The following is a 20,705-nucleotide window of genomic DNA, read 5'->3' as shown; positions in this document are numbered from 1 at the left end:
CCCTTCCACAGATGCTATTACAAGGTATTTCTGGAGGTTTTGGGTTGGGCATTAAGTAGTAGTAGTCACTTAAACACAAAAGAGATGGAAAAGAAAAAACAAAACCACACATTCCCATTTGAGTAAGGGCCATCTCTTGGCCACAGGGAGACATTCATTTCATAATGACCATTCTGCCTTCACCCTGGGACTGCACAGGCTCACAGTCTGTGGCCCGGTGTGCTGACTTCCTATCTTTACAAGTACCACACACTTCAGCAACTGGAAGTTGCATCCTTTTGAAGTTTGAACACAGTTCAAAAGAAGTTGTTTGAGAAGAGATGCATCCATGAGGGAGCCCAGGCTTTGAAGGGAGACAGACAAGCCATAAAACTTTCTTCTAGCTGGTTCTACTTTCTGAGAGCCAGCTCCAGTCTCCAGAGTCATGTAGCAATACTAAGAAAATGTGTAAGGGAGCAGAAGTGAAGTAGACAGATCTTTCAGCATCTGAGAGCACAGTGGGTCATATTGTAAGACTGAACGCTACAGGTACCACCGTTCTGAATCATACATCTCCCTTTATCAGCACAAACTGAGTCAATATAAATGAGGCTCCAGGCATGCTGGAAAGCCCTATCCATGCATTTCCAAACTGTCCCAAGGTGTAGCCCCACAGGATTTGCAAGCACGGGTATGGATTCTAACTACATAGGAACAGCCAGGATCATGCTCATGGGGAGATATGCTAGAGTAACCCTGCACCTTGGTGTGACCACACACCTCACAAGAAGCAATTTAAGGGAGAAGGGGTAGTTGGGATTACAGTTCCAGGTGCTACAGTCCCTCGAGGCAGAGAAGACACTATGGGAGGAGTATGCGGTGACTAGTTGGTGGCACTATGTCCCTAGATGGGAAGCAGAGAGCAGATAGAAAACAGAGCAAGCCCCCTGCAATAACCCAGGCAATGAGGCTCCACATCCTAAGTTCCACAACCTTCCCTAACAGCACGGCCAGATGGGGACAAGCTTTCTGACTACAAGAGCCTATGAGAGATTCTTCATTTTCAAACCAAAACCTCCTCGTGGACCATGACCTCCATCACGGTCAAACCTCCTCCTTTCTGAGGACATTTCCAATGCTGGCACTGACGATCTTCTCGGGAACCCAGGTCAACCTGCGTGATTGGATTTGAGTCTCAAAAAAACTTGGATTGGAATTCTGGTTCTCCCACTTTCTTCCACAAAGCTGACACCTCCCGCAGATGAGAGGCTGCAAACATCCTCAAGGGAGGCTCCTGAAACAAGAGACACTCAAGCAGGAACAGTCACCCACAGGACCGTGATAAGGAAATAATAGTTGGGGGTGGGGGGACGCTCCAGCACCTAGCACGCACTTGCTGAACACAAGCTTTCTTCATCAATCTTTCTTTAGGTCCCCAGGGTAAGGTCTACTTCCTCAGATTCGCTCAACAAAACAAAACCCACAAAGATACTAAGGCAGGCCCTAAGCTGAAATTTTCTGTCAATACACATTTTGGCCTTGAAGAAGAATTTTCTTGCAAAGTTTTTTAAAAAAAAAATGAGGAACAGTAACATGATAACTCACACCTGTAATCACACTTGGGGGACTGAGGCAGAAGGATCACTGTGACTCCCTGACTTGAGCTACTGAGTAAGACCTCAGTAAGACTATAAGAAACAAGGGGAGTGGGGTATGGAGCGTACATACACTTAGCCAAGGGGCCCTCATTACCATGAGCAAAGCCATCACTGCCCTCTAGCCTTCCCAAAAGACTCCTTCTTCCACAGAAGCTTAGTGAGCACGCGACAGAGTGGATGCTCTTATCCCACAGTCTTAATGAATTTCATCTGAGCTTCACTGAAAGGCAAGCATCAGCCCTGGTTGTCCTAGAACTTGCTTGGTAAACCAGGCTGGCCTCAAACTCACAGAGATCTGCCTGCCTCTGCCTCCCAAGTGCTGGGATTAAAGGTGCAGTGGACCACCATGCCTGGTCAGTTTTATTGGTATATAACCATAGCAGTTCGCTCAATATAGTATTCCTGGCATTGAAAAATTAAATAAATTATGTATACTTTCGTGTATCCACAGGTGAGTATGCACACATGAATTCAAGTGCACAAGGAGGCCAAGAGAGGGTGCCAGGTCCCCTGGAGCTGGAATCAGAGACAGTCACACGACATCTGATGTGGGTGTGGGCCTAGCAGTGTCCGGCTGTGACTCCAGCTTCAGTATTTACTATTTCTATGACGTTGGGACAAATACTAAACCTCTGCCATGCCTCAGTGCCTTCCTTTGTGACTGAGAGCAATAAACCCAGTGTGGTGACACAAATTTATAATCCCAACCTCCAGTTTACACTACATAGTGAGAACCTGTCTCAAAACAAATAATGGAAAACAAAAAAACAAATGAGGGCTGGGGAGGTCACTCAGTGGGTCAAGTCTCTGTCATAAAATAAAAGCATAGAGAATGGAGATCAATACCAGGAAGGCACAGCAGCCAACCTATGATCCCAGTGCTTAGAAGATGGAGACGGGAGATCCAGAGAACAAACTGACGAGTACCCTAGCAGGACAAGTGAGCTCTGGGCTCAAGGGAGAGATCCTGACTCAATATGTACAGTAGACAGCAATCAAGGAAGACACCTAACATCAACTAGTGGCCTCCACATGTACGACACACACAGAGAAAGACACACTCGCACGCTCACACACATACACGAACAGGCACATACTGCACACACAAAAATCTAATTAAGAATACTAAAATAGTATCTGTATTTTATAGAGTTGTGAGGGTTAAATGAGCTAATACACAGAGTGCTGAAAGGAATTCTGGCATATGGGACATATCACATTGCCTGTTTATAGATTATAATTGACTTTATAGTCTGACCATAATACAATGAAACTGTGAGGAGAGGCATCTAGATTTAGTCTGAGTGAATAAGATAGATGGGTGACCCAATTGCGAATAAGGTTTAATTTAATGTCTCTGGAAGAGCAGCAAGTGCTCTTAACTACTGAGCTATCTCGGCACCCACACAGGAGAGCTCACAACTGCCTTTAACTCCAGTCCAGGAGGATCCAATGCCCTCTTCTGGCCTACACAGGCAGTACATACACAAAACACATATGTGTACTCAGACACACAATCATATAACATAGAAATCTTATTTTAAAAATAAACTAATTATATCAGCTTAATTGAGGAGTGGGAGAGAGAGGGAATTTGCCTGTAATTTCAGTACTTAAGAAAAGGAGGGCCATGAGGACAAGTCCCGTCTGGGCTGCTCTGTGAGCTCCTGTAATTCACAAATGACTGAAGTGAATGAGTGAATAAATAAAGTTTCTAAATGACAGTCCAAGATTCTGAGCCCATTGCATAGGCCCTCTCTGGGCTCCCCTACCTTTGGTGTATGTGGACTTCTAGGAATAGCAGGCCCCTGGTGGTAAATGTTTGCTAAAAGGGTGTCACTCCAGTGGTCCCTGGACCTGCAGAAGGGGACAAGAAGCTGAGGTCAGCTTCTATTCTGGGCCTGGCGCCAGCAAAGGCTTTGTGCTCTGACACCTGTGCAAATCCTTTCTTCCCGCCCGGTTATTTCTGCTTACACAGAAATGGAATGTTTACACACGGCTTGTCAGACATAATCGTTCCGTTCTTCCTGCTATCCCATTACTGCAAGCTGAAGAAGTCAAGCATGACGGAGACAAACCAACTGAACCTTTCCCCACAGGTGAACATGTGTCTGCTTCAAAACAATATCAACGCTGGATGCTTTCTGTTTATTTTAACAGATAGGCCCTCTCTATGTAACACTGTCTGGCTTAGAATTCACTGTGTATACGAGGCTGGCCTCAAACTGCCACAATTGTCCTGTCCCGGCCGATTGAGAAGTCAGATTACAGGCGTGAACTACCGTGTCCAGTCAGTTCTTAATGCAATTACACCTTAGACCCTCTTTGTAAAATACCAGGTGATATCAAATTCTATAATCTAGCACATAAATTTTTAATGACATTTTTTAAAGACAGAGGAGAAAGTAGCACCATGGTTTTCATTGCAGTGCCCTAGGAGTGATGCAGAGTCGGAAACAGGCCTTCTTTTAAAGTGTCTTGGGGCTGGCGGGAGGCCTCGGAAGTTAAGAGCACTTGCAGTCTTTCCAAAGGGCCAAGTCCAGCTCTCAGCACTCACATCAGGAGGCTCACAAACACCTCTACCCTGTATGATCTGACACAAATGAACAGCAGCAATGAATGACAGACAGAAATCCAGACCAAGTTAAATTTTCCTGAGAACCCCCCCCCAAACAGCTACCTTGCTTCTGAACTCCATGGATACACACACACACACACACACACACACACACACACACAGAATGCACACATAAAGAACAAACAAATACATAAATAAATAGAGGTATCGTGACCACAGGCACTAGAAATGGGACCTTTCAGGCCCAGGGTGACATAAGGCAAAGGTTAAGCTCTAGACCCAGGTCAGAGGGTTCATATGGGAGCTTCATGAGGAGGCACTTGCCCGCACATGGCAGCATCTCTATCCATGCCTGCCAGGACCTTCCAAATCTCCAGACAGAAGCAAGACTGTCTTCCAGCTTGCTTCCAGAGGAGTCCTTCCAGCTGGATCAACCGTCATCATGCCCCCATCGTACACCCCTCTCCAGATCCAAAAGCCAGTGCAAGAGTCCTCCATTCTGTGTACCCGACAGGGGCCATGCCGTGCTCACTCCAAAAGACAAAGAGTGACAGTTACGGCCAGTGACTGTGAGCAGTGCGCACTCTGGGAGAGCATGTCCTCAGACAAAAGGAATGATGATGACAGCTAACAGCTGGAAAAGGAATGTGAAGTGTCATTGGTCTTTGCTGTCCTTCTAACGCCACACGGACCCTCACCCATCAGCTTACATAATTTCAACTTAACAGCCTGCTTGTGCATCCTGGCCAGCCTAAGAAAGCACAGGAACCCTTCCTCCGTTCTTCCCTTCTGTCATATTGGAATCCTCAAATGAAAACAAATATGTATTCTCTTCCCTTCTTCAGAGCAAAGTTACAAAACAGTCTCCCACTTTGCAGGAGTGCAGGCGGCACAAAGCACAAGGGCTAGACTCTACTAATAGTATCATAAAATAGAGGCAGAGGAGGGAGACTGTGTACTAATTCCAGAAAGAGAAACAAGGAGAGAGAAGGGGATGGTAGCGGCCAGCAACAACGAATGATAGGGTGGAATCCAGACCAAGTTAAAATCTCCTGGTAACGCCCACTCACTGGCTCCCTAACCACTCTCAAACTCTCCCAACATTCTCTCCCCTCCTAACGTGTCTTTGGCGTGGCCTGTAGAGCAAGTGGGAGGATGGACGCAGTGGGGGTGCTTTCCAAAATACTTCCAGCTGACTTCACACGTGGAACCAAAACCCAGCTCCATTCTTCCTACACAGTCCCATTTCTGTCATCGGGAAGGATGAGGCCTCCATTCACGTAGACTACTACTTCCTGAAGATGAATTGCCCTACAGTGAATTCTGACTCACTACAACACCTCACAAGCCTTGGGCTCTAGGAAGCTGTATCTCTGTGCCCTGCTTTCCTGATTGGAGAACCAAGGGCCACACTGCACACCACAGTGAGGCTGACACAGGATTTGAACACAAAGTGTTCTTAACCATTCCACCACACCCTGGCCTGGGCTGGTTATTCCTTCAAACTGCCCACCTCTAGATTGCTTTTCTGTTTACTTGTCATGGTGCTTGGGCTCAATCCTACAGCTTCAAAGACAAGAGGTGACTGTTCAGTTGTCAGTCATCTCCTTGGCTACCTTGAGGATTGCTAATTCAGGCATCCTACTCTCTGCCTCCTCCTCCGCTTCCTCCTCTAGGAATGGGAGTATGGTTATGCCATGCCAAGAGCTTGGGACATCTTGCAGACCTTCACAGGATTCCCAAGTCATAAAGAAAATATGGCTTCCCTTCCGCAGAGTGCTATCCACACACACTGTCCAGTTCTTACAGGCCTCCTTCAGCTTCTCCCCCCCCCCCCCCCTTTTAAAGCAACTACTCAAAGCAGGTTTGTAAATCAGTCTGAGATCTAGGTACAAAATCATGACTCTGGTATCCAAAATTGGCTTCTCTCTCACAACTCAGCTGAAACTTCTCTTGATCAACCTTATGTTGCCTATGTTGGTCTTGAGTTCCTCAGCTCCAGCCATCCCAACCTTAGCTTCCAGAGCATGGAAGTTACAGGCTTACTACATAACACCCTGCTTTTAAATGCTCGCCCTTCCAAACTGCTTGCCCATGCCACCGCTCTTCCCCATTCTGACCTAAAGCACACCTCTAAAGCAGAGACTCACGTCTTCCTATCATAGGCTCCCATACTACTTTCCAAGAACAACTTGAACTGCTGGGATTGCATACGTCATATCTGCCACCCTTACCAAACCATAGGGTATGCGGGAGCAAAAGATGACTGTGTCCTCCTCACTCGGTGCTCCCGTGGTACCTGGCACACAGCCTGCTTGCAACTCTGCCTCATGAACACTCACCTTCCTTCCTTGCCTTATTCCCAGTAGCAAAACCTCTAGATTTTAGAAGGGGAAAAGTTGCTGTATTTGTGAGTCTGATTTTTTTTTAATATTTATTTATTTATTATGTATACAATATTCTTTCTGCGTTGTGCCTAAAGGCCAGAAGAGGGCACCAGACCTCATTACAGATGGTTGTGAGCCACCATGTTGTTGCTGGGAATTGAACTCAGGACCTTTGGAAGAGCAGCCAGTGCTCTTAACCTCTGAGCCATCTCTCCAGCCCCTGATTATTTTTATATTACATGTATATGAGTATTTGGCCTGAATGTATGTCTGGGGTGTCCAGTGCCAATGGAGGTCAGATCCCTGGAGCTTGCAGACAGTTGTGAGCTGCCATGTGGGTCTGAGAATTAACTTGTGTCTTCTGGAAGAGCAGACATGCCCTCAATCACTGAGCCATCTCTCCAGCCCCTGTGAATCTAATTATAGAATCTGGGTTCTGTCTGACATCATCCACCACCTATCATGAAACTAATATATCCTTCTGGGTTCATAATCACACTCCATAAGGAAAAGCCCAGAAAATCTGCTGTTTCCAGCTTACCTCCACCCTCTTCAAACACATCTACTTGTCAAAAGAAGAGAAACAAGGAACGGAACCTAGCAGAGACATGGGGGTGTCAAGCACTGCTATCTGCCTATTGCCTACTGTGTTCAAAGAATACTGAAGCAGCTGTAGTCCTCTGCGCTGCCCGGAGGCTAGGCTGTCCTTCCCAGCAACAGATGAGGCTTCAGGGAAACCCACTTTAATAAAGGCTTTTAGATGTCTGTGCACGGAAGTAAATGATGTATGGCGGCTGTGTCAGGATCCCAGAAAGAAAGATTTTATAGGAAATATAAAAATTAACATGTATTATTTTAGTGACAATTAGTAGATAACTTAAATACTACAGAAGCCATCTTTTCAAAACCAGGGCACAGAACCGGGCCTGTTTGCACTCAAAGACATAGAAGCAGAAAGAATATCAAGTATGAGGGCATCCTGGGCTATGCGGTAAAGCCCAGGTCAACCAGAACTACACAGAGAAACTCCATTTCAAAACCACCAAGAGAGCTAGGATTGTGGAAAGGCATACTGGGGGGGGGGGGGGGGGGGAGTATCTTTTTTAAAAATGGAATAATTTTTCTCCCTCGGACTGCAGCTATGTAGAGAAGCTCAGGGAACAGAGAATTCATCAGTCCTCTCTCACGGCCACTAAGAATCCTGCTAAATGGGCAGAGCTTTTGAAATCAAACTGTTCACATATTCAATGGGAAAACATAAAGCTGCGGGCCTTCTGCACCAACTCTGCCCTTAGCACGGTCTCTGCCTACCCTATCCATGCCTCTTCCCCCTTTCTGAGTGGGGAGCAGCAAAAGGTAAATAATTCCTCCTTCTTTAGTGCCCCCAACCCCTCCCAAAGGTGTCCCCTCTGTGTTGGCAGCAGCCCAGATGCTCAGCCTGGCATCCATTACTTCCTATGGTGGGAAACTGGCCTCCAGTTCCAAATCACTAACTTCCAACACAGCAAACTGCAGGGTGGATCCTTCTCCCACAGCCTCTACCTCCAAGTCCCCAGTGGTGCCCCTCTCCATCTCACCACATTCAACCCCAGAAGTCCTGAGTGTGCTCACTTCTTGTGGAGACATTAAGAGAGAAGGATGGGAACTTAGGTCCCCAGCATAGGCAGACAGAAGACAGCCTGAAACCAGAGTAACTGCCCTGTATGCAAATGCAGCCTTCTGCCTGGGGATCTCCTTACCAGGAGAAGGCTTGTGCTTTTCTCTTGCAAATAACGAATTTAAATTCATAGGAACCTTTGTTTCCAAAATAACAGATTCCCTTTTATCGCAGGAGTAGTGGAACACTTCTGTAACCCCAGTACTTGGGAATAAGAAAGAGGGGGATCAGACTTCTAAAATCCTCTCGCCTTACCCCACAAAGCAGGGAGACTAAAAACAAAACATTCACTTAGGTACACTTGATCCATTCCATTTTCTTTTTTTGGGCCATGATGAAATACTATCAAAGTCATTATTAAATATTTAAGTAAATAGTTTACTCATTCAAAAAATAATTTCTCTGTGGCTGCATGGTGCTAGACACTGAAGAGTAAAAGATGCGAGCTCTGCCTCCTAGTGGCTTACGTTCTGGAGTGGAGGCACATTATAGGCAAATAAGACATGGGTCCCTGATAGTAATAAGTTAAAAAAAAAAAAAAGGAGAAAAACACAGTATTGAAGAAAATAGTGCTGGCAATGATGGCACACCTGTAATCCTAGAATCTCAGTCAGCCAAGGCATGAGAATTGCCACATAACAACATAACAAGTTTCGGGCCAGCTGACCTACATAGTGAGAAGAGGGAGGGAAGAGGGAGAATGAGATGGAGACAGAAAAACAGAGAGGAGGAGGCCTCGTAGTATGGGGGATGGACGCAGATGATGCCAGGTTGGTGAGACCCCACATGGGTATCAGTGGCCCAAGCCTGTAGTTGAGACTGGCTCAAGCAGACAAGGTCCTTCCTGCCTCAGGTCCCTAAATTCTAGAATTAGGACTAGGAGCCACCATGCCTAGCAAGGCAAGGAAATCTTTATAGAAAAGGTGAAACTTAAAACAAACTGGTCCAACAAGATGGCTCAGGTAGTAACATCACTTGTCACCAAGCCTAATGACCCTAGTTTGATCTCTGCAGCCCACATGGTAAAAGAACCAAGTTGCCCTCTGATCCCCACCCATGCACCTATATACACGCACGCACATACATACATTCACACAAATAAATAAGCAAATGTAATAAAAATTTGTTTAATAAAAGTCAAGAACTCATTCCAGGGTTTTTCAAGTACCCTCCCGAAACTTTAGGAGAACAGTGGCATGCTTATTCTCAATAAAGAAGAATGGATTTTTCTATCAAGAGAATGATGCCCAACCCCCATCCTGGCCCTTCACCATTTCAAAATAATATAAAACCAGGCGTCCTAATTCTAAAGAGTAACTGTGAGGAGGAGCAGGGTAAGGCTATCTTTTTACACTCTGCACTCTTTTTTTTTTTTTTTTTTTTTTTTTGGTTTTTCGAGACAGGGTTTCTCTGTAGCTTTGGAGCCTGTCCTGGAACTCCCTTTGTAGACCAGGCTGGTCTCGAACTCACAGAGATCCGCCTGCCTCTGCCTCCCGAGTGCTGGGATTAAAGGCGTGCACCACCACCGCCCGGCTCCACTCTGCACTCTTCTAAGACGCTGCTCTCACAGGACTTTCCACCAGTGTTCTATTTGTGAATGTCTTGACACATAAGCCACGGGCCACATGTAGATGCAGCAGGTATATAAGCATTTGCAAGGTGACTAGAGTGACTAGGGATTTTATTTACTTTCTGTGAAATTAACACGGGCCTTGTGGCCGATAGCTACCCTATTAGAGCATATACCTCTAGAAAAAAAATTCCAGCAGACATTCATGAGCTACTTTCCAAAGGTCCTACTTAGCATTAACTATCAACTTGACATCCTAGGATCACACAGAAAGAATCACAGCTGAGTAGTTGTCTTCATCAGGCTGGCAACTGAGCATAAACCTGTGAGTGAGCCAGCAAGCCGAATTCCTCCATGTTTTCTGCCCCGACTTCTCTTGAGAATGGGTCTGTAAGCGGAAATAGACCCATTATTTCCCCTCCAAGTTGCTTTTGGCACTGGAATTTGTCACAGCAACAAAACACAAACTAGAATAAGCAAAAAAAAAAATCATAAGCTCTAAAGGACACGTTCTATTTTATCATCATAGAAGTCTCCTGTTTTGCACATAAGTGGTTTAAGATGCACTTTTCCTGTGTTTACACAACTCTACTATATTACAGGCCATCCTTCACTCGGACAATTCGTTCAAATGAGATTCCTTCCCTGGTCTGGATTCCATGCTACCATCTTAAGTGGTACATGAAAATAAAGACTGAAGAGCCCTCCAGGCCCTAAGTTCAACGCCCCTCAGAGCATCAGTATCTCATTTCCCCTCCCAGATCACAGTGAATGACAGGGCTGTGTCGGTCTCAGCATTTTTCACTTTCAAAGATTCCAGGCAGAGGAAGATTAACAGTGCTTGGTGTCACAGTGTATCCTCAGCTTAACCAGAAAAGGAAAATTACTTCAAAATGAGTCAAAGAAAACTACATACAAGTCTTTAGTATCCTAGTTCAAAGGCAACTGGCAGCCAGGACTCAAAATGCCAGCTGCTCAATAAATACAGTTGTTCTCTGTTTGTCCTTTAGGTTGGACTTTTGAAGCTTCCACGTGTCTCAGCAATGGCCCTGAGGTCTGCTAGGATGCCTGATACATAAACAAGTGCAGAGGATTAGGTAACAAGGCAGGGGCCGCATTAGTGAGGTGCCTATTGGTATTACCAGAGCTCATTTGTTCCCCGCCGAATCCTAGGAGATTCACTGAACAGAATAATCTTTAGCCTGACAGCTGGAGAATGAGCTGTCCCCACCCTTGCCTTTGAACCTCCCAGGCTCACCCCGCTGGCAGCACTGACTTGCATAGCCCAGAGATAAACAGGGCGGGCAGTTCAATTAAGTTTAGAGTCATCTTTGAAATCAGTGGCCGAAAACCACATTCCTCCCTTCATGGGCAAAACCTATTATCTTGTATGAGCCACTACATGCTGACTACCCTCGCTTTAGTCCACTGTGCTTGTAGTTGCTGTACAATCAGCATCTCCATAGAGGTAGAAAATAAGGAATTTCCCTCACTGTGAAAAAATTGAAATCATCAAATAAATTCCTAAACAAAATAATTAAATCAGAACCCAGATAGGTTATTAAGAAAAAAAAGTATAAGCCATTAAATTAATTTAAAATTGGGCTGGTGGGATGGTTCAGTGGGTAAAAGCACTTCTCATACAAGCCTGACACCCGGAGTTAAATCTCCAGGATCCATGGTGGAATGCGAGAACCAAGTCCTAAGGGGAGCAGAGTCCCATAGTTGCCCTCTGATCTCTACATGCATGTTCCAACACATGAGCATATGCATGAGAACACACGCCATAATAAATTTAGAAGTTAATAGCAATAACATCATCCAGGAGTCAGTTCCTGTGAAATGAGCTCAACTACACCAAGCATATTACACACTGAAACAGACTAGAACTATGTCCTAAGTCTGAGCCAAAATTATTGTGAGCCAATTAATAACATTTTGGGTTTTTTTTTTTTTTTGGAGGGGGAAACTGAGGCTGACTCCTTGTTTATCTAGCCCAGCCTCTGCAGTGCACCAAAGCCAGGCTGACTGAGCAGACGTTCAAGTTGTCCCCATCTTGGCATAATGCCAAATGTCAGATCTGAGCCATGACTTTACAGGTGTTTCTAAGGACAGCGAAGCTGCTGGTGAGGGGTGAAGCTTCGACACTGAAACACCTTTCTCAGCTGCAGGTTTTCTGTGTTACAGATTACCCACCAAATAGGAAACGCTGTCAGGACGTCACTTGGCTGATTATTTTGATGGCCACTATTCCTACTCCTTTATAGCACAGTTTTACTAATTTCCCAGCTCAGGCATTGTTAAGAGAACTAAGAGGAATCCAGCAGGGAATGTAGGAAAGTGGGAGAAGACTTGCCTAGCGTATCTGAGGCTCTGGGCTTAGACTCCTTCGGAGACCCTGTTATTAAGGCGGGTGTGGAATCACTGAGAAGGCTGAAGCGGGAAGAATACAGTGAGTCCTAGGCTAGACTGAACTATATAGTTTAGTTTTGGGATAGCCTGAGCTTACAATATATATGACTTTGATGTAATAGATAGAGAGGATGGTGAATCCATCCAAAAAATTTCCAGTACTAATCCTGGGAAGGAAGGGGGAGGTAGGGGAGGTGAAGTTATTTATTTAGAATGAAAGGGGTTAAGTCAAAATTCCATCTCCATACTAAGAAATGTCACCCTCATTCAATGGGAAACCTCCATAGTGGGAAAACTGATTGCAGTTGTAATCTTCCAGACATGCATGGGGGAAAGGCATCCAAGAAGGCTCATGTCGGCCTAACAGAAGCTCAGGCCCCAGAACTGGTATAGGGGAGCCCCAGGATGAACTCTCCCTCCTGGGCCTTCCTACTCCTTCCCTGATGATGCTAGGTGAGCTGGAATGCACCACACTGTGCTAAAGCAGCATACGTCCCATCCCGTGGAAGTTCTGGGGTGACGACATATCTGGAGACAAAGCAATAGCTACTGTGGCCACACCTGGCGCTGCCCAGACACACCACACGAATTCTGCAAGTCAGGTCATCTCCACAGGCATAACTGCGGGTGGATGGCTCAAAACTCCCAGGACAGGCATGTCTGGGCCTGCCTTGGTCTTCACTGGCTGCATGGCTGGCCCTCACACTTCATACCCATATCTATAAATCCACACAGGACAGCAGCTACCACACGAGAGTGCCGCGAGCATTAAAGGAGGGCTCATATGAAGGCTTTCACTGCAGCGCCTCGACAGCAATAGACTCAGCTGTGTAAGGCTCATGGCTGAGTAGAAAGGACGCTCTATCCTTCACCAAGCTTGTCTGCAAGCACACTTTATCTGAGCGATTCACTCCCTGTGGCCTTACTATTCTCGCTTCCACGTCCCCCCTCCTCCACAGTGCTGATGCTATCTTCCTCTACCTGATAGGTCGCTCGTGAAAAGTGTCCATCATCCAGAGCCAGGGCATCTGAAGGTAAATGACTTTCTGTCATGAAGACACTGGCCTGGCCACCAGAGAGAAAAACTCATCTCTGCCTAGCCATGCACCAGTAACAAAATGTCCACTGTCCTTTTGACCCAGTCTCTTATGTATGCAAGGTCAACCAGGTCTTGTCCAGCACACCTGTGTCTCAGCCAATCTGTGCATTCAGAGTAAGAACTTTACTTATTGGGCATGGTGATGCGCGACTTTAATCCCAGCGCTTGGGAGGCAGATGCAGGTGGATCTCTGTGAGTTTGGGACCAGCCTGGTCTACAGAGTGAGTTCTGGGACAACCAAGGTTACACAGAGAAACCCTGTCTCAAAAAACAAAGAAACAAATGAACAAAAACCATCCTGATGAAGCAGGGTGTTAACAAGCAGATTGGGGTGTCACTCAGCTGTAGAGCACCCACCTGGCATGCCCAAGGACCTGCGTTCATCCCTAATACTGAGAGTGGAGACTAAGGTGACCTACCAGGAAGGATGTACTACAACCACTTTAGCACTAAAGTATGCTCTCTGCTGATTCCCTCCAGACGGTTCTGCCTCTAGTAAAGACTCATCCACCTCCATAATTCTCTGATACAATAAGGCCTTTGAAAATATGTTTTAATTCTACTATTTGATTTGTTTACAATGTGGTTTATAAAGTTATAACTAAACGGGAAAGGGGGAGAATAAAGAAAAGGGAAAGGATAAGATGAGGGGGCGGGAGAGACCGTGCAGAGCCTAGAGCGGTAGTGTGTTCCTGTCAGTCCAGTGCTGGGGAGGAAGAAATGAGCCAGGAGATTCAACTCCAGCTCAGAGGAATTGATTTTAGTTTTTCCTGGGAAGAAACCCTGTAGACAACACATCAGTTCTTCGCGTGACCTGGAGAACAGCTCTCCAATAGGAAAAGTTTGCACGCTTGCCTTAGGAAGCATAGGAAAGCCCTGCAGGAGGCATGAATAATACAAACCCACAGACAGATATTGGGGTTCAACCTGAAGATCAGACAAACAAAGTAACCAGCCACTGGCTCAGACCAAAATGACGATTCTGCCTCCACAAATCCTCAGAACAAGACTGCTGAGGCATGTCTCCTCCTGTCTTATATGACTCTCTAGTGCTGGGATTAAAGGTGTGCATCACTATGGCTACTACTGTGGCTACTGGGATTAGAAGTGTGTATCACCACTGTATGGTCTGTATGGCTAACCAGTGGGGCTGTTTTACTCTCTGATCTTCAGGTAAGTTTTATTTATTAAAATACAAATGAAATATCACTACATTTTGGCAGAATCTCAATTTATGTATTACAAATATTACATATAAATAAATTAAAGTTGATTTACATTTTTGGAACATGAAAAGAAAATTAAAAACAAAATTGCCAGCTGCCTGATAGTATCCCTTTTGGTAGAAGACACATCTTTCAGGTAAACAACCCTAAATACTGACAACTCTGATCAGAGCATGGCCACCATGAGGGCTGCTAACAATAGTTCTTTAACTTGGATTTCTTTAAAAAAAGAGAAAAAAAAAGAAAAAAAAGTGTTACCAAGGTCAAAGCCGTCAGTAACCCTGATAAATAAAGCCAGCATTTCAGTGCAGGAGAACATGATATCAATGAGTAATTGGGCAGTGAAATGTCCTGTACCAACGACCCATGGCAGGACATTTAGGAAGTTCTTTTGTGCACTGTTCCACCTTTGCAGTATTCTAAAGTTGTTCAGTTTATTTGCTTTTACATGGGGTCGTGTTCCGCTGACCTCAATCTCAACAATCCTCCTGCCTCGGTCTTCAAACTCTTGGGGTCATAGGCCTCCCCTACCAGGCCTAGGTTTGTCCTCTGTTGAAAGAGGCAGCTGCCACCAGAAGAGCCTACCTGCTATAAGCCAGGTATAAGGGAACTATTTCCTGACAATATAACTCAGCTGGCTCCCACCACATCGAGAATATTTCTGCATAGAAATCCAGGGTCTGCTTGCTAATTCCTAACGCTTTAAGTGTGTCCTGCAGTAACCACATTCCTGTTGTAACTATCACAGGACCGGCTCCTCCTTGCTGCGGCCCCTAGCAGCACCAGCGTCCACACCCTCCTAGGCTCCAATCGCTGCATGGAGAAAGAGTTAACTGCCTTCTTGTCCATGGGGACTTGTTTTCCCCAGTGTCTAAAAAAAATGGGGGTAGTAATTCAACTCCTTTGATTATTCCATTTTAGAATGTGAACTGTGAAGAAAAGATTTGATAAACGGCTTCCAATTCCACTAAAACCTCAAACAGCTATCATTTTGCAGGGGGATTTGTGATAGAAAGAGGATTTGCAGTTATAAAAACATATGACAGACAGCTCTGTAATTTCTAAACGTTTAGAGAGAAGCTGAAGGACGGGTCCCTTTGAAGTCAGCTCAGTATCTCTTGAAATAAAACTGCTGACATTTCAGATGTTGCCCCTGCATATCCCGAGGGATTTATTTTAGGACACCTTGGGGATACCGAATCCACGATGCTGAATGTTTAAGCTCTCTACACTGAGTGGACGTCATTTGCATATAAACTGTGCATATCCTCCTGCATACTAAACCATCTCCGGCTCACTTACAATACCTAATGTAACACATAAAGGCTGTGTCAATAGTTGGCATACAGTGCCCTGGTATACGGAAGGAACGAGGAAGAGAAAATCAGTCTGACAAGGTTCCACAGAGATAATGCCTTTTCTGGTTGACAGTCGCTGAATTCTTGCATGTAGCTGCAAGGCAGACTGGTTCCCAGTCAGAGAAGCCCAGTGGCATGAGATCCCAACATGAGGAAGCATCTGGGTAGCGTTGGGAGTGCAAGCATGGATATGGGTGTGCAGGGTGGTGGGAGAAGGGAGCTCGGCATACTGAGTAGAAACTAATCCCATGAAGTGGTCATTGCTAGGTAGATAAAATGTTAGGATAACTTGAAGTCTTCATTTCTAGCAAGGGTGCTCCGCTAATTCAATTCAGACAGACACCACCAGAAGCAGCTTTTCCATGCTCTCCAAGTTTACAGCCTCAGAGTTGTAGAGGAAACAAAAGCATTACCTGTAACGTGGTTTGTACACACTCTGACTCTCAAAAAATGCCTCATCCAGGTCTGGGGATTTACTAACGTACAGAGCACTTTCCCTACATACATGAGACCCTGAGTTCAAACTTTGGAAAAACAAAATGTTTCTCCATCAAAAGGGCCTCAAATACCCAGCACCTCTTCTGTAGGCAAACACAGGTTCTGACAAGTTTTGAGGCTCACCAGGGACCTCAAAAGGACGCCTCTGACACCCACCTGCCCATCCGTTCAAAGTCCTTTCCTGCCTTCCTTCTGAATATCTTCCCATTTGTTCTCATCTTCTCTCTTTTTCTCTCTCCTTTCCTTCCTTCCTCCCTCTTTCTCTCCCTCATATTCCCATACAAAATTTCAAAATCAACATGTCCTCGAAATCACAGCAATCTCCAGCCTCAGCCTCCCTCCTTTTTAGATGACCAGTGTGATCCACTACACCCAGCATAATGTTTCGTATGTTATGAAATAGGAACTCTGTCCACGATGTTCAACAGATTCTGTGTTCAGGAGATTCTGCTGTCAACTCTTACATCTCTGCATAGACTTCTCAGAATTACTGTTCTAGAGACTAGAAGCAAAGGCATGGTCCAAACATTAAATCTACCCTGTCCACAGTTCATAGCTAATACTTTTCTTTCGTTTATTTGCTAATTTTTCTTGGGACACAGTCTTACTGTGTACTACTATCTGGTCTGCAACGCACTAACCTCAAACTTGGGAAAATCCTCCCTCCTTTTCCTAAGCTGCTGTGATCATAGACATGTGTCACCACACCCACCATAACCAGTATTTGTTTTCAAATGTAGACTCACACCCAGAAGCATTTCGCACTCTTCTAAACCCAAACACTTAAAATTGGATAATAGAATAATATAAACCTGCAATGTCCTTCTAGATACTCAGAGACATGCTGCAGGAGGATTCCTACCTGTTACCTGCAAATTTCATGCAAATTCTGACAGACTGTTAAAAAAAATAAATCAGTAATAATGAGCAAGGTTCACACAGCATTTAATATGGGCTGTGCCTTATGCTTGTCTTATATCAATCCAGGAAGTGGGTGCTGGGACATTTATTTCCAGTTGTCATTTCTGACTCCTAAATTACGTTAACAAGTTCAATAACAGATACTACACTGTAGATATCAAAATAAAAAGTTGTGTTCTTAATTTGCACCAGAGTAAGTATTTTGATATTGCAAATGATTACTGTGATTGGCGGTATAATTAAATGTGCTGATCACTAGGCTACTGCCCACACCAGATTTCCAAGGTGAATTGCACTCTTCTATGTATGTGGACTCACACCTGCCTGACACACTCAAAGGGAGCATCAACCACACTGGCAAGAAAGCAAGAGCCAAGCACAGGGGCAACCCAGAGACCATCTGCAGCCTCGTTTTAATAAGTCAAGATTAATTGCATTGCCTGAATTATCAAACCTGCCAAGAAGCATCCAGTCAGCCTGAAACACATCTCTCCTTGGTCCCCATGACTAGACAGAAGTACTCATGAACGGTAAATAGGCTTTAAGGCCCAGAATAATCTACAGGCCCCAAGAATCTGTCCTAGAAAATTCAAGAGCAGATGTCAAAGCCCTACTAATCTGCACCGTGGAGGGGACCATCCACCACATCAAGTCCTCTAATCTAAAAGCCCAGATCTAACAGTCACACATCAGTTCATTCCTCAAGAAAACAGCAGTCTGTCATAACCAAACCCAGTAAGCTCTGCAACTCATTGAGTATTAGCCAAATACATAAATATGGCTAATTCTCTTTTATTGGTGCATGTAAACATATAGTCCCAAGTACTCAGAACACAATGAGTACTAAGTTCAATTTAGGGATGAATAATTAAGGTAATTAGGTTCAGCATTATAACCTGGTTTTTTCATCCATAAAATCCACAACCCAGGACTAGAGAAATGACTGAGCAGTTTATGAATAGCTGCTGCTCTTACAGACGACCAGAGTTTGTTCCCAGCACCTACTCAACAGCTAACAACCATAGGCACCTCCAGTTATAGGGGATCTGTCACTCCCTTCTGGCCTCTACAGGCACTGTACCCAGGCAGCACACAGACACACAGGTGTAATACTATAAAATTAAATAACCTTAACCAAACAAGATAAACAAAAAAGTGCCCATGGTGCCCATAGTAAGTCTTCCTAAATACAAATACTCATGCCACTGAACTACCAAGTCTCCCTTGAATGAGACCAACTAGGAAAGTGAGCCCGAAACTCAGTTTCTGATTTTGACATCCAATTTCAAAAGGTTTCTGAAAAATAAAGGCCAATGTTCCTTATTGCTCTACTGGACACAGCCTGGAGTGCTCCTCACTGTTCTACTGGAGACACGGCCTGAGTGCTCCTCACTGCTCTACTGCAGACACAGCCTGAGTGTTCCTCACTGCTCCACTGGACACGGCCTGAGTGCTCCTCACTGCTCTACTGGAGACACAGCCTGAGTGTTCCTCACTGCTCCACTGGACACAGACTGAGTGTTCCTCACTACTCTACTGGACATAGCCTGAGTGTTCCTCACTGCTCTACTGCAGACACAGCCTGAGTGTTCCTCACTGCTCTACTGGAGACACAGCCTGAGTGTTCCTCACTGCTCCACTGGACACAGACTGAGTGTTCCTCACTACTCTACTGGACATAGCCTGAGTGTTCCTCACTGCTCTACTGCAGACACAGCCTGAGTGCTCCTCACTGCTCCACTGGACATGGCCTGAAGTGCTCCTCGCTGTTCTACTGGAGACAGCCTGAGTGCTCCTCATTGCTCTACTGGACACGGCCTGAGTGCTCCTCACTGCTCTACTGGACATGGCCTGAGTGTCCCTCACTGCTCTACTGGAGACACAGTCTGGAGTGCTCCTTGCTGTTCACTTGGCACATTCTCTATAGTACGGAACACTGATGTGGTGGAGAGGCACCCTTTACTCCTGCTCTAGCACAGCCCAGATCAGCCAAAGCACCTCTGTCTGCTCTTGGCCAGGTTGATGCTCCCTGTTCCCCATGACAATACACAACGCCAGTGCAAAGAGGACAACTTCCATGAAGACACAAACCAGAGCATCCGTGGAGCCCTTGTAGGAGTCGCTGGGGTCCCATCATATACCCCAGCTGACAATTATCTCTTCTACTCAAAAGAGCTGGGCTAGGATGTCCCTTGAGTGACAGATAGGATGTCTTAAGCTAGTCCTCTCCCCAGGCCACTAGGCAGAACTGCCATGCATGCAAGGCACTACACGGCCCCCACTTATTTTCCTTAGCAATGGCTAAAGCTATTTTTGTTGGTGGACCTGCCTTCAGACCTTGCCCCTGAAGCAGAGAATGCTAGGATACTTAGCTACTACCTCAGCTCCCTGCCCAGGGTGACTGTCACCCCTGCTGTGAAGTTGCAGGCAGCTTCACCTGCTGAGAATAAACTCCCATCACCAATAACAGTGGTAGGCATTTGTTAAGAAATCCAGTCCATTTATTTCTTCTCTTTGTAGGTCTAATCTCCCCAGCCTCTCCAATCCTTCTTTTTTAAAGCCAAGATTGGGACAAAAGAGATGGTTCAGAAGTTAAAGCACTTGCTGCTCTGTTGTAATAATTGGAGCGGTGGGGCTGCGTCCCTGGCACCCCGCCGCCTGCACGGCTAGCTTTAGCTTATGCCCCGAAATAATTACACGGAACCTGTATTCTTTTAAACACCTCTTGGCCCATTTCTATCTAGCCTCTTCTAGGTTAGCTCTCGCACCTGGACTAGCCCATTTCTAATAATCTGCTGTAGCCCATGAGCTGGCTTACCAGGAATGATCTTAACCTGCGTCTGCCTGGAGTGGGAGAATCATGGCGACTCACTGACTCAGCTTCTTTCTCCCAGCATTCTGTTCTGTTTACTCCTCCCACCTGTGTTTTAACCTATGAGGGCCAAGCAGTTTCTTTATTGCTTAACCAATGAAATCAACAGATTGATATATGACACTCCCACATCACTGCTCTTCCAGAAGACTGGAGTTTGGGTCTCAGCACCCATGTTGGGTGGCTTAAACCACCTGTCCCTCAAGTTTCAATGGATTGGCTGCCTTTCTCCAACTTCCACAGATATGTACGCACATGTGGTACACACACATACATGCACATACGTAAAAAGTTAAAATCATGTCTGGGGAGAGCAATGGGGAGCAGATGAGTTAGCACAAAGTATGATGACATGTTTATGAAAATTTTATAAGGGAGACCATTTACCTTGTACTGTACCATTGAAACTTAAGGAAAGAGAAAGCAGGCATTGGTGATTTTCTGGTAGCTACACCGCCATGTCCCCACCCTCAGTAAGTGGGCATCAGGG

At 45.5% G+C, this 20,705-nt stretch overlaps 1 protein-coding gene across 14 annotated transcripts in view; it reads right to left on the bottom strand.

The window, feature by feature from the left end:
- Positions 1 to 20,705, bottom strand: part of Carmil1 (capping protein regulator and myosin 1 linker 1) — a 262,274-nt gene that overhangs the window by 158,508 nt on the left and 83,061 nt on the right. The window lies entirely within an intron of this gene.

This window comes from Microtus oregoni, unplaced genomic scaffold (genome assembly GCF_018167655.1).
Source record: "Microtus oregoni isolate MIOR12 unplaced genomic scaffold, Mior012 000042F_ref0000377, whole genome shotgun sequence".
NCBI lineage: Eukaryota > Metazoa > Chordata > Mammalia > Rodentia > Cricetidae > Microtus > Microtus oregoni.
The sequence above is the reverse complement of the archived record's forward strand: the minus strand, read 5'-3'. Positions and strand labels throughout refer to the sequence as shown.